This window comes from Corvus kubaryi, unplaced genomic scaffold (assembly GCF_017639235.1).
Source record: "Corvus kubaryi isolate FWS band 111438036 unplaced genomic scaffold, C.kubaryi_AGA036_p1.0 37398, whole genome shotgun sequence".
In the NCBI taxonomy this organism is placed as follows: domain Eukaryota; kingdom Metazoa; phylum Chordata; class Aves; order Passeriformes; family Corvidae; genus Corvus; species Corvus kubaryi.
Window position 1 is genome coordinate 30,894,882 of NW_024581137.1, and position 13,660 is coordinate 30,908,541.

Below are 13,660 nucleotides of genomic sequence, written 5' to 3' on the forward strand. Positions count from 1 at the left end.
ACTGTGAAGCAACAGACTTCAAAGGCCAATCACAATCAGAAGCATCAGTTTTTGTCAACATTTTCTGGCACTGGAACTCCATTCAATGGCTTGGTAAGTTCTCCAGGATTTCCAGTAGTTCTTTGAATGTTTCTGTACAGTTTAGTTAGAACGAGAACTCAGAAGTCTATTTAATTCAGTAGGACTGGGCCCAAGATTTCCCTGTTTCTCTACCTCATTTTCATATGGATGAAGCTAATCTTGTATGCCTTATTGGATTTTTTGTGTTTGCTTGCTATGAGAAGACTGATTCATTCTGCCTCTGCCCCTTCTTTATACATTTATTCTTGTGTAGAGGGTGTGAATTGAGCAAGGTCAAACCAATCAGCACAAATGCAAATGAAGATAAAAAAGTAAAGAACTGGGCTGTGGCATCCAGTTGTTTGCTATCTTCTCCATGCAAACCCAAGAGTTTTTCTTCCTCTGTTTTTTAGCAGTAACAGACTATTACTTATTTTTATTCTGTATCTCTGTCAGCACCAGAATACTGCAATCTGCTTTTTCACCTCTTCAGATGAGAAAAATAATTTTTTCTTGTACTACAAATGTACTACCATTTGCTTATGTTCTTCTTCTGTGTTTTACACTCTTTCATTGTGAAAATCCCATTTTCACAAAGCTAAGGCAGACATACCAACTTATTCAGACAGGTTAACATATCTTACTGAGAGTACTGTGGCAGATAAACATTACAAAAGGCAAGTATCTGCAATATTTTGTCTTAGAGTATAAACTATTCTAGCACTGTCCACTACAATAAGACCACTGTAAGTCTGTAGAAGGATATTATGTAGTATTAAATTCATCTTCCTTGCTGAAACATGGACAGAACAATTTCAAACACAAAGAAAGCATTACACATCTCTGCCTTATCCCCATTCCTCTTTTTGAGGTGACCATCATCCTGTAATGCGATGATGCTAGTTTTACACTGCCTATTGCCATCAATATATTTGAAAAAAACTCTTTTTATTGTTCTCCACATTTCTGGCCAGCTTGAACTCCAGCTGAGCTTTGGCTACATGAATTTTCTCCCTACAGTGGAAAGCAGCATCTCTCTATTCTTCCCATGTCACTTGACCTTGCTTCCACTGGGCACACACCCTCCTTTTATTGCCCTATTTCAAGAGAAGATCCCTGTTCAGCCAAGCTGTCCTTCTGCCTGGCCTGCTTGACTTCTGACAGTTGGGAGCTGCCTGCTCCTCTGCCCTTAGGAGGTGATGTTTAAAATGTGGCCAGCACTGATGGACCTCAGCAGCTTCAAAAAACAAGGGCCAATACCTGATTTCTGCTGGAGTGCTGTCAGGATAGGCATCTCCTGCTAACCAGGACCCATAATGGCATCTCCACTCAATGGGAAACTATAGAATAAGGTTGGATATTTTGGAGGCTTTGAAATCTCAGTAAGAGAAAAAAATCAATCAAAGTGCTTGCATATCAGCTACACTCTGGACTTACTAGGAGGATTTTCTATCCTCTTCCAATTCCACCTATGCCCAAGTTATTTTGTATTGTCAAAGGACTGATGGAGCAATACTGAAAACCTAAAATTTTTACTACCATTCCCTGACTCACAAACCAGGATCTGTTTCATTTGAATATTTTGTATTCATCTAGGAGGGGGATTCAGGATGGTTCTTTGTTTTTCACTATTACTTTTAATAAATTATCGAAGTAGGTAATAATAACAGGGGCTAAAGATCTATTGTGCAATCCTTCCAAATCACAGTGACCTTTCTTTGAACATGAGCTATCAAAAGTACATCATGAGCATGACTCATATGAGACCTCAACATTTGTTTGCTTTTGTGCCTAATGCCAGAACTTAAACTCTGTTCTTCCAAGGCTGAAAGGCTAATGTACTAATTCACACTGTCATGCAGCTGCCTATTTGGTTGAGTTTTCTGTTCTTCTCACAGAAGGTTAATTTCCATAAAAGGGATTTTGATTTCACTGGGTTTGTTTGGACAAGATTTTATGGGATTTGGTTTCAGTCGTGGTGTTTGATGTCTCATTACATAAAGAAATACAGCACAAGAACAGAAAATACTGTTTAATTTTTCACTGCACAAGCCTGTCTTTTTGTATTGAGTGTGTGTGCAGGTATGTTGCCCCAGGGTAGTGGACTATTTTACTGTGTCTAACATTTAGCAACATTATTTTAAGCCAGAGGTCTTTGTCACTCTGCTTTTTATGGTGCTTATTTTCAAGAGATATGTATCAGAAGATAAAACTGGTTGAACTAGGTGATAGGCAGTAGGAACCAAATAGTTCCACTTATCAGGCCATGGGTTCATAGTGATCTCAGGAAAATTTTTGATTGCTAGAAAGTCACTGCAGAAATCCTAGGATTTTCACAGCCATGAGTTAGAGGTGTGACAGATGCACAACAACCACAATGAGACAGAGCAAAGTTAAAGTTAAAGCAGCTGGTAGATATGCACCTGATCAAGGCATACAGCTCTTGAAGAAATTATTTTCCACAGTTGTCTTGTAATTAGAGCTAATACCACTGATTAATAATAGAAGGAAGGTGAAAGAACCTGTAGGTTGTCATGACTCAGATTCCTTTTTTTGTTCTGGCCTCTCCAGCATGCAAGAATCAAAATGTAGAGCAAAAATTTCCATCAAGAACCCATAATATAACTAAAGTAGTGGAAAGAAAAGTCTCAAGGAAGTAAACAAATTCATCTTCTTTAACTCCAGTGGAAGAAATCTAAGTTGAGATCAGTCTTGTACAACCTTGCTGAATTTAAAGCCATTTGCACGGGGGTAACTGATGGCAGCATTTGCCCCTGCAACTAATTTAGAAATACATCTTCATTTGGCACAATCCAGCAGAGATGAAAGGCAGCAGCACTTTGTGAGCTCTGCTGAGCAAAAAGGTTTAAAGCAGCTGACAAGCAGCATAAGATATTGTTGTACCAGTTTGTATCGATTGTGCTGGAGGGCACCTCCTTCTGGAACAGGATTGATTTTTGTGTGTTTTCACAAAGAGATTTTAATAGTCTTTGTACTTACTGTCATATCGCAAAGGCCCATAAGCAAGGCATGCCTGATACCACAGCTTTAAATGATCAGCCCTCCAGCTTGCAATAAGCATCAATTAATACTGTATAAAAACATCTCCAATGCACTTATACCGAAAACCAATTTTTATAAGCTATAAGGTCAAATTTCTGCACTTGTGCTACAGTGAAGAAATCAGCGCCATCCAGGAATTAAATTAGCTCAGCTTCAGAGAGTGATTAAGAGAAAGAGTACTCAGTTTCTGCTTCTTTGTTAAGAAGGTCAAATTTTTTCTTAAACTCATGAAAATGTGAAAGCTGTTAATTGCAATCATTTGAGTCATTGAATAGAAAATTGTTCCTAGAGTTTTTTCTTTTGTTACTTCACTCAGAAATTTAATGCCTCTATAATTTCCTGAGGTAAAAATTCACAGCGAAGAAATTACTAGCTAGTTAACTTTTTAAAATTTGGACAGAAAAATCACAGAAAAGAGCGTAGGGGTTTTGTGCCTTATATAAGTAGGCATGGTCAAATGACTATAATATTACTAAAGATTTATCATAGATCATTGATACTACTATCAATACAATAGTACTTCTCCACTTGGAAAACTCCTGGAGAATTTAGCAGAATTGAAAACCAAAAATGGAACACAGAATATTATGTGTAGATTTGAAAAAACATCAGTGATGTGATAACTATAGTAACTTTCAATGGGTCTGTCAGAAAAAAATTATTCTCTTCTATTGAGCTTTTCCATAAGATGAAGAAATCCTTTATGAGTCTATATCCAGTCTGCCATCAGATGCCAGCTCTGCTGGGATTCAGTGAAATATCAGCTCTAGCAGAACTGAGACACTGGTTGTGGTTGATGCTCCAAACAGGAAGTGGTTAATTTGTGGTTGCTTCTGACCACAGTAGGTGATGCACCTTGCTGAGGCAGTAGCAACTTCTAGAAGTGCTCATCTGCTGCAAGTACTTAAAAACACAAGTGAATGTGGCACTTATGGACATGGTTAGTGGTGGACTTGGCAGTGCTGGGTTAATAGTTGAGCTTTACGATGTTAGAGGTCTTTTTCAACCAAAACAATTATATGAATTCTACGAATGTCCTCATGGGGCGTTCCTTGAATTGCTGAGCCCTGTATCCCAGATGCCAGTCCAGATGTCATATTCTCTTCTTCCATCCCTCCTGTAGTTATAATTCTCACCTTCTTTCTTCATGTCTCTTACTATGGTCTTTAAGAGAAACTGAGGTTTTGCCACAGGTAGTGCTATCTTTGCTTTCTGATTTGGCTTTTAGAAGCAGCACTGACAATGCACATGCCTAAATTAGTTGCCCAAAGTCAGGGAAAATATTCTCTGCTGCTTTGGTTTTGTATTGTCTTAGTGCTCACAAAAGTCTTGAATTTTCAGGAGATTGTATGTGAGTTGCAACCATTGTAATGCAAATTACAGATTAAGCCTAAATCAACATGGAGGTAAATAAAATTAATAGGACTATTTCTACCAACACCTATAGTAGGTTGATCTGAGTTAGTAAAATTTCTGAATAAAAGCTTTTCTTTACTATATATTCATGCAGTATTTTGTGAAGTGGGGTCTGGAATCTGTTTTTTACTGTTGCTGCACTAAAAATAGCAGTGATGTAATGTACTTTGCAAATACTGAGTTTCAGTTTGGAACCTAGAGTTGTAGATTCTAACTTTTTCTAGTTTGTAACTGCAATTTCTTACAACTCTACCTGCATATTTGCACAAAGAAAACTCAAATATTTAATTGTTGGGAAAAGTAAAGAGCAAAGAAATGAGGTGATGGAAAATTGGATGGTTCTTAGGAAATAAAGATAGCTTCTATTCAAAATAAATGAAGAAAACCTTCATTTAGTAGCTCATTTGTCTAGAGCATAGAAGATGGAGAGTGGATGGGAAAAAAAAGTGTCATTTTCAATGAAACATGAATATGGAATATTTCAAGATAAATCATACTCTGGTCATTATCAGAACCATCAACACTATTTTTTACGGAACAAATATGCAAACAAAGAAAAGATTGCATCTTTTGTACAATACTGATCAGAAAAATAGGGAAAAGAGTAGAGAAAATGTGGAAGACAGACAAAGAGAGAATGAGTAACACGACTTTGTGAATCAGCAAGTATTGGCAGTGCTCCTTAAACTCTTAACCAGCTGGGAAAAGTTGGCTCTGACTGTAAGCTTAGATGCAGAATATTTATATTCTTCAGTATAACAAAACAAAAAAGCAAATATACTAACTAATTGTTTGAACATGAAGGAAATTATAAGATTAACTAATATACATGTAAAATTTTTTATATGCTGTATGTCGTACATTACATATTTTACATCTTGTACACAGGGAACAACTGATGTCTCCTTCAAAAATGTGAATCTTAATTTCTGATGTTAGATTGTAGTAGGTCTTCCATTATGGTGTAGCTTTCATCTTTCTTCAACAGCTTTTTTTGGGGGGAATGGAAGGATAAATTCATTTGAAAGAGACTAGATGAACAGTAGAAGAGTCTTGAAATGACAATGTTTTTCCCATGCAAACCCAGCAGGAGAACATTCTGCCTCAGAGTTAATTTTGAAAGACTGTTGTTTTTTGTGCTAGTGTGTCTGTGACACAACTTGAGAACTTTTTAAAAGGAAAGTGCTACATGAGAACATTTTGGGATAAAAGCAATGAGATCCAAGACACTTTACTTAATTAAAAGATTGGATCTTAAAAGGCAGGTCAAGATGTTCAGGGATCAACTGCACAATTCTGTCATTCAAGGAGTGTAGAAGCTTGATCACAGATGCTTGTAAATATCATTTGTTAGAGACAGAAAAATACTGTACATGCATTATCTCACTCAGCTACCTGCTATGCGACTGTTTCATACAATATTCATTGTACTGTTTTAAAAATATCACTATTTAACTTCCAAGTCTGCCTTTAAAAACAATGTTGAGTAACTGAGATAATATTCTTATGCAAATATGATGCTTTATTCTTAGAATTAGCATGGAATAGATAATGAGAGAAAGGTAATGAGTTGTGATTGTATAGTTGATACTGCATAGACTTTAACAGCTACTGTTGCATGTCTGAGATAGATATCAAATATTTTCTTATGCATCATCAAACATTTCACATGATCCTCTACATAGTCAAAGAAATTTCTATTTCTTTCTAGTCCCTCTCCACCATTAGAGATACAGCTGGATTCTGCTTTTAGGACCTTGCAAAAATCTCTGCGTGTATCAGCAGATATATTTCTCAGACAAGGGAGGTAGAGTGATGACAATTACAGGTCAACCACCTGCGAAAAGACGAGAAAGGAATGAGCCCAAGGGCTCCATTGTTAACCTAGAAACATGAGCATGTATGATGAGTTTGCTGTGTTTTTTGAAATTTAACTCCTTTTGTTGCATGATGGTCTCAATGATGAAGTATGTTTTCATACTCAGCAATGGAATTAGTTCCTAGATTATATGTTTTCACCTTGATATGGAAGATTTCAGGTAGGTGACTTTTCTTTAATGTTTATCAGGGGGAAGTATGCTTAGAATTTGTTGTCAAATATGTCATGTGCACTACAGAAAATGAATAAACCTCAGTGCTATGTGTCCAGAGACCTGTCTGTTCATTCAGAACTTTACCTGACCTACTTTACAAGGATGGCCACTGTTTCCATTTTTCCGTGCTCAGGTTCTCTGTCTGCAAAATGGGAGTAATTGCACTGATTTGATATCCCCAAATATTATTGTTAAGCATAAACAATTGTTAATGCAATCTGCTACCAAGACTAGGGTTTTTCAGAAATGGCCACAGGGGACGCTGAGAAAAGAACACCTAAGCATTCAAGAAGTACTGAAAACTCCGTAACTTTTATTAAGCTGTTGACTGATTTTTGGAGTGTGGTTGCTGACATCCATAGGACACATGTACATGTATAACCACAAGGGAAGGGGAGCAGATTGGCAAGTAAGGGGTGAACAGAGAAATGTGCGTGCTTCTCTAGGCATTGTGAAGTGGGAAGCAAAGGGAGAAGAAAATTTAAGTCGAGGGAAAGTAAAGAAAACAAGGAAAGGGTCATTCTGTGACTAGAGCCATATGAAGGTTAGGGTTGTTGGAGAAGGGAGAGAGATAGGGGAATATCTAGAAAAGGCTTAGAATAGAGAGAACTGGAGAGTCACAAGTTAAGAAGAGGCAGATTTATCTGAATGAGGACTCTGTATTATTAAGTTTTTTCTAAAGAGTCTGGCCTTGAAGCAAATTTTGCATAGAAGTACTTACCTACTGCAGGAGGATGTGATCTGGTAATGAAAAAGCAGACGAGGTTCTAGAGTGGATCAAGGAAGTTATCACCATCAGACACTGAAATCCATCAGTCCCACTGCTGCTTTGTGCTGATTATGTACTTGTTAATTAAGTACTTCCATAAGGACCTGTAATTGTGATGGATGCAGAGAAAGGAATACTCAGGGCCTGTTTATTCTAGACTGGTCCCAGGACTGGAGAGTCTGTTATGTGCCAAAAGACTCAGTTGAGTATAGTGGTTACAGGAAAAGGGAATATTATTAGTACCTGAGTACCACACTACTTTCTGTGGTTCTAGGCAGCAGCTACTGCCTTGGGTGGCTCCTTGTTCTTCTTCCTTGGTTCCTTGCTCAGGTCATTTGTGGCCCATCCTGTTTAGGGTATTGATGCAATAAGTGACATTTCTAGGTGGTCCATCCACCACTCTTCTCTGGAATTGAAAAAAGGGCCATACTATGACTCACTTAATGTTAGGAGGCTTTATTGCCACAAATTTTACTAACAACTTCCATATGTGCAGTACATTTATTTGTACAAAAGCTAAATGAGGAGTAGGACAGTGTTGTTATTGGTAGAAGACTGCTGCAACTGTATATCTTTTCTAGTATTTCATGGGAGTCAGTCACAGTGGAATCTAGTCACTAAAAAACTGCTAAAAGCTACTTGAGACAAAACTCTGATGAAATTATAGTAGTTCAAATAGTATCTTAAAAAGGAAAATATTGAGATTCTGGAAGTTACTAGAAGTTATTTCTAGCTAAATGAAATGCTTTTGGTCTCACAAGTATGCATTGGAAAGCAAAAAAGCCAGCAATATTAACCTATTCATTTGTTATACTTTGGATAACTGCAGAGTATTCTTGGAAAAAAAGAGGTTATGTTTAAATGGACCATAGGAACTAATTTGTAACTGAAACACTGATGATATTTTTATGCTTATTAGCTTCTATCATTTAGGAGGAAGATTAAGCTTCCTACAGAACCCATAAACATTTAGTTTGTTGTAACTACAGATTTTAATGGTTGAAAAACAGGCTTATCCATCTGTTGGAGACCAGCAAAACAAATACCTTGAGTTACCTGCATAAGCTGTTTTCTCTGTACACATAGTTCTAAATAAGCATGCCATGAACAGATAATACTGATCATTTTTTAGACAGGATGTCAAATTTAGGGTAAATGATGCTAAAAAATATTGTAAAATGGTCCCTAGCCTCTGTCAGTGCAATAAAATGATCACAGCAGGTTTTTTTCTCATCAAAGCAGATGGCTTTAATGATTTTTCAAGCCATGCTTAATTCATCTGCAAACAACAGAGATTGGTTTCCAAATGTGTACTGAAAGAGAGAGATGTTACTGTTCATAAATGCTCTGCAAGTTTGTTTTGCCCCATCATTAGTGGCTAATGGTGTTTACTTAAGGTAAATTACTTTTTGTGAACTGCCTTGGAGTTAGTGTTGCAGTTGCAATAAATTACCTGTAAAATGAAATGAGCATCACCTGGTTAATGTAGCTAGTACAATAGGACTGATAGAATATACAAAAGTATATATTTTCTTTTGAATTAAAGTTGCACTATAGAAATGCCTGCCATCTTTTCCAAGTACTTGTTTGTTTTGTACTATAAAACTGCAGGTTTTTGTTTTTTTTCATAATTTTCTATTGTGAGTTTGTTATTGTTGCTGTATTATTCTTTAACACCAAGTAGAGAAAAACACATGGCAAACTCACATATGGGTTCATATTTTAAAAATATCTTTGTTTTTATATAGTGTTAGAAGTTAGACAGAGAACAATTGAAGAACTAGTCTGTATGAGATATCTTACAGGAAGGGAAGCTTTAAAATACACTGAGTAAATAAAAACAATGTTTCCAGCTTCTTTATGTCTTCAGAGGAGGACATTCAGTTATTCCTAAGATTATATCATTCCTCCATTTACCTAGTGATTGAAATATAACTGGAGAAAAAAAGTTTGTGTTTAATGGATGTATTTCTGAACACCCAAACTTAGGTCTGCAGAGGCTTCCTCACATTAAAAGCCTTGGTTTTATCAATAACGTGTTGCTCTAGGTCATAAAGAAATGGAAAATTTTGTTTCTTTCTATAGATATATACCAAAACTCTAACAAAAAAGAGTTTTCTTTTCCAGAACAGGCATTTATCACTTATAGATGTGAGTAATGTACACATTTAGGCCATAGAAGACTTGTTCTCTTTCTAAACTGATCTTAGTTGAAGTTAAAATATGTCTCATGATTTGTGATTGATGGCTTGCCAGCTAAACCATTTAAAATGTAGCAAGAACAGGCAAAGGTGTTGTGATGACACTGACTATAATAAATAACATGAGATATGTGTTAAGAAAACTGTGAAATTAGATATTGAAGGGCATTGATGCTTGGGGTTGTAGATGTTCTTGATTTCAAACAGGAATTATAAACAAAAGTTGTACTAAATAATTTAAAAGAAAGTTAGATGCAGGTGGTACTCCTGATATGAGCATTATATGTTTCTTCATAGTCTAGGCATTCACGCTCAAGTTCATAAAATGTTGAAATGTGTGTGATTAATATGAACTGTTCACTTCCTTTCTATGTCATATTCTGTGCTCTTCCCCATCACTCCCATTGCAGGTGTTGTAAAAAAACCCATGCTTGCCACATTGTTCAGGTCAAAAAGGGAAATTCAGGGCTGTACATGTACAGATAATTTGGACATGCACAACAGAATTAAGCAGAGGTGAGGAAACCTGACCAAATCAGTATCTACACATAAAAGAATTTGTTGGCCACTCTCATTTCAGTGGGTGGTTACACACAAAGCCTTTTCTGATTTCACAGAGCAAAGTTTTCAAACCTTGGTCTGAAAATTTTCAAACCATGACTTTCAGATTTTTCAGTCCTGAAAAGTTCAGCGGTAAGAGATACACAGGGTTTATGTGCCAGTATAAAATTTTCATTAGGCAGACAATAGAAAAGATATCTTCCAAATAATCTTCTTGTTTCACAGTTAGAAAGAATATTTTTAAATCATTCTTATTTTAAAACCTTGCTGATACAACATTATTCATGCTGTCGGTTGTCTGAGAGGAAGATAGCAAGCCCCTACATGCAAAGTTGTGACATTTTTGAGTCACAGCAATTAGTTCAGTTATCTAACACAATACAAGTGGAAGTGAGAAAGAATGGGCCAGAACAGGAATAATCTTCAACATGTCTTTCAATTCAGAAAGGAGGTCAGGGTTAGAAATATTGCGTTCAAGATATCAGAGACAGTGTTAGAGAGCATCATTTAGCAGTGATGTTCATGTCTAGTGCCAGGAAAGCAGCTGGCATCCTACAAGAAATACACTTGAATAGAACATAGTTCAAGACATTCAAGACCTTTCTGAGAGGTGAAAACCTAGATGAAAATGCAGCCTCAGAGTATAAATGGAGGATCTGTCTAGCACTATGCTGTTGACATTCTGTTAAAAAAAAAAAGAAATAACCCACAACAAAACCCACAGTTGGAAGGTGGGAGGAGGGGATTGTATCCTGCTAAACTGTGAGTTTCAGTAATAAGGCTTCACTAAGAAAAGTGCAGCATAACTAAATTTAACATACATTCTAGAAGAGCAATCAAATCATATAGCCAGAGCTTCAGTGAATAATTCATGTGAAACCTGATGAGATAAAAGGACTGACATGAGAGAACACCATAAATAACGTACTGTAAAAAGACTGAAGACCAAAGATCTAGGCTTTCATCAGCAGATATAAGGCAACATTCTTTGGAAATGCTTGTGGTTCTTCACTCAATCTAGTCAACTTGCATTTTCACAGTTTTTAGGTGGGAAACTGAGAAGACAAATTTCCCAGCAGACAAAATTATTACTGCTAACTTGCTACTAAATTCTAATTCTTGACAATTCCCTAATTTTCTCAAATTGACATTTTGCTGAACAGGATAATAAATACAGGATCTTCTTGCCATTCCCAGTGACTGTGAACAGCAGAGTGATCTCTTCTGTTTGGTCTATAATCCACACAACACCTTTAACCATTTCTTGTATTTGGTGTAAAATCAATGCCTCCTTGTCTGAATCACACTGCTTTTCTTGATGTGATCTTCTAGGCTAGAGTAGAGAGATGTAAAGGATGCACCCACTGAAAGACTGAAAATAACTTTTCTGGGAAAAATGAACTTTTTTTGAATATGTTTCTGCTGAAAAAGATTAATGTAAGTGGAGCAACATTTTAAAAATAGTAATAATCCACTACTGTAATGGACCTAGGGCAGTAGCGTAAGTGCTGCATTGGCTAAAAGTCCATCTCTTCCCTCTCATAACTGTGTTGCTCTTACATGGGAGTTTTGGTTGTGGTGATTAAGACAGTGTGTTTTTCAATTTTTTTTTTCTGGCCTTTGAAAGAATACATGGGTGACCTTTGTCAGCATCTGCCAAACTGTAGCAGTGACAGTCTGCTTTATTGATTCTGATAAAAAAGGACACCTATGCTAGTGTAGTTTACCCCAAAGCCAAGCTAAAGAAGGTTGTAAAATTTCTTTACATTCTAGATGTGTTGTGGTGTGGTGTGAATGCTTGACAAGGTGTAAACCGCTCTCTTCCTCAAATATTTGCCTTAGTCAACATACTTCTGACTACATGTTGGATGGGATGCAGGCATAGTCCCTTTTTTCTTTGTGAACAAATACTGATATGTGGGGAATAACAGAGTGTCTGTAACTCCAACAGGTTCTTTTGGTGTAAGTAATCAGGAGACCAGGATGTGTGGTAGCCCACTGAGAGAGTTTCCATTGATGGGAAAGAGTCAGCTAGAGACCACAGTGAACTGCAAACTATGCAGGTACAGTACACGTGCTGGATTGTTCTTGTGTTTAAAGTTAGATATACTTTACTCTGCTTTATGAGACCAAAGCCAAGATGCCAGCACTTTGTAAACCCAAATGGTCTGTAGCATTTAAACTAGATCTAGTCATACTATTTTCAATTAACTTGATTATTCTGTTCAAAAATGCGTATTTTGCACAAAAAAAAGGCAGAAAAAGAAACAAAAGTACTTCTATCATTACAGTATTGTAACTTATAATCCCTTAACAATCTATTTGTTAGGTTAAATCAAATTAATTTCTTTTTAGTTAAATTTAATATTAAACAGTAGTTTCTGGTTTAGCTTTCTGTGAACAACTGTTCAAAATAACTTGATTTTACATAGCCTGGGTCGTTTAGAGCATTGCCTTGTCCACTTTGGAAAGGGGAATTCCACTTATCCCAGCTGCTTGTTACAGCATTTTTTGGAAACCCAGAAAGAGTGGAATAGTATCACATGGCTCCGTAAGACGGTCAAACCAGACTGACAGTTTCATAGAAGGAAAAATATCTTCCAGCTTCACTTGTACTTGGTATAATGAAATTGTTTGCTGCTGAAATGACCAGAAGCAAATTGCTTCACATTTAGTACCATGATTTTCTTTTTCCACTATACTGTGTGAGTAGTTCTGTTTCAAGTTGTCACCCCAATTTGAAATCATGATAAACATTAATGTATGGCTATTGCCTATAAAGCATATCTCTCCTCCTACTTAGGTCTCAAAAACATTTATTCCTGGTCTGTCAGAGACATTGCATCTTAGTGAACATTTTCTAAACCAGTGAAACAGCTTCCCACAGCCCAGTTGGATTGCTGTGGTGGGCCAGTGCTTAGTTCACTGCAATGCAGTGGTAAGCCACAATGTCTCAAGAGATACTGGATGTTCTGGAACGCAAAGCTGAAATTTGTCATTTTAGTCTCCTGTGCATTGCACTGAACAGCTCTACCTGCCCCAAGGAGAAAGGCCAGAAACTAACCTTCGTTAATTATTGGATTCATTCTTCTGGCAGTTCTCTCAGCTGATGCTTCTTTTCTTAATCTATGAAGTTATTTCACAGGCTTTCTATTTAAAATGCATTTAATGTCCCCTACTGGTGGTTTATTCATGGAGTATAATGGTATAAAAATATGTATTAAAAGCAGACGATATTAGTGCTAGATGTACTTCTTGTCTCTGAATTTTATTGAGCAATTGTTTCTCTTGCCTTCAGGCACTGATTCATTACAACACAATCCAAAAAACAACCTTGCATTTCAAATAAGTAACTGAGGTCAGAAATTTGGCACAAAGCTCTTAAACCAATAGTGGAGGAAATTACTTTATTAGAGAGTTAGGCTGATATTTTCAGAGGCAAAAATAACTCCCATTAACATTGTTGGCAATCACGTAGCCTAATCCCAAGCATGTAA

The 13,660-nt window shown here is 36.6% G+C and overlaps 1 long non-coding RNA gene across 1 annotated transcript in view; it reads right to left on the reverse strand.

Annotated features, from left to right (window-relative positions):
- Nucleotides 1–7,877, reverse strand: part of LOC121671531 — a 40,579-nt gene extending 32,702 nt beyond the window's left edge. The window contains exons 1-2 of the long non-coding RNA XR_006018534.1: nt 7,645–7,877; nt 7,354–7,505 (exon numbers count right to left, since the gene is read on the reverse strand). This is a non-coding gene — a long non-coding RNA (uncharacterized LOC121671531). The remainder of the gene's footprint in view (nt 1–7,353; nt 7,506–7,644) is intronic.
- Nucleotides 7,878–13,660: the final 5,783 nt, after the last annotated feature.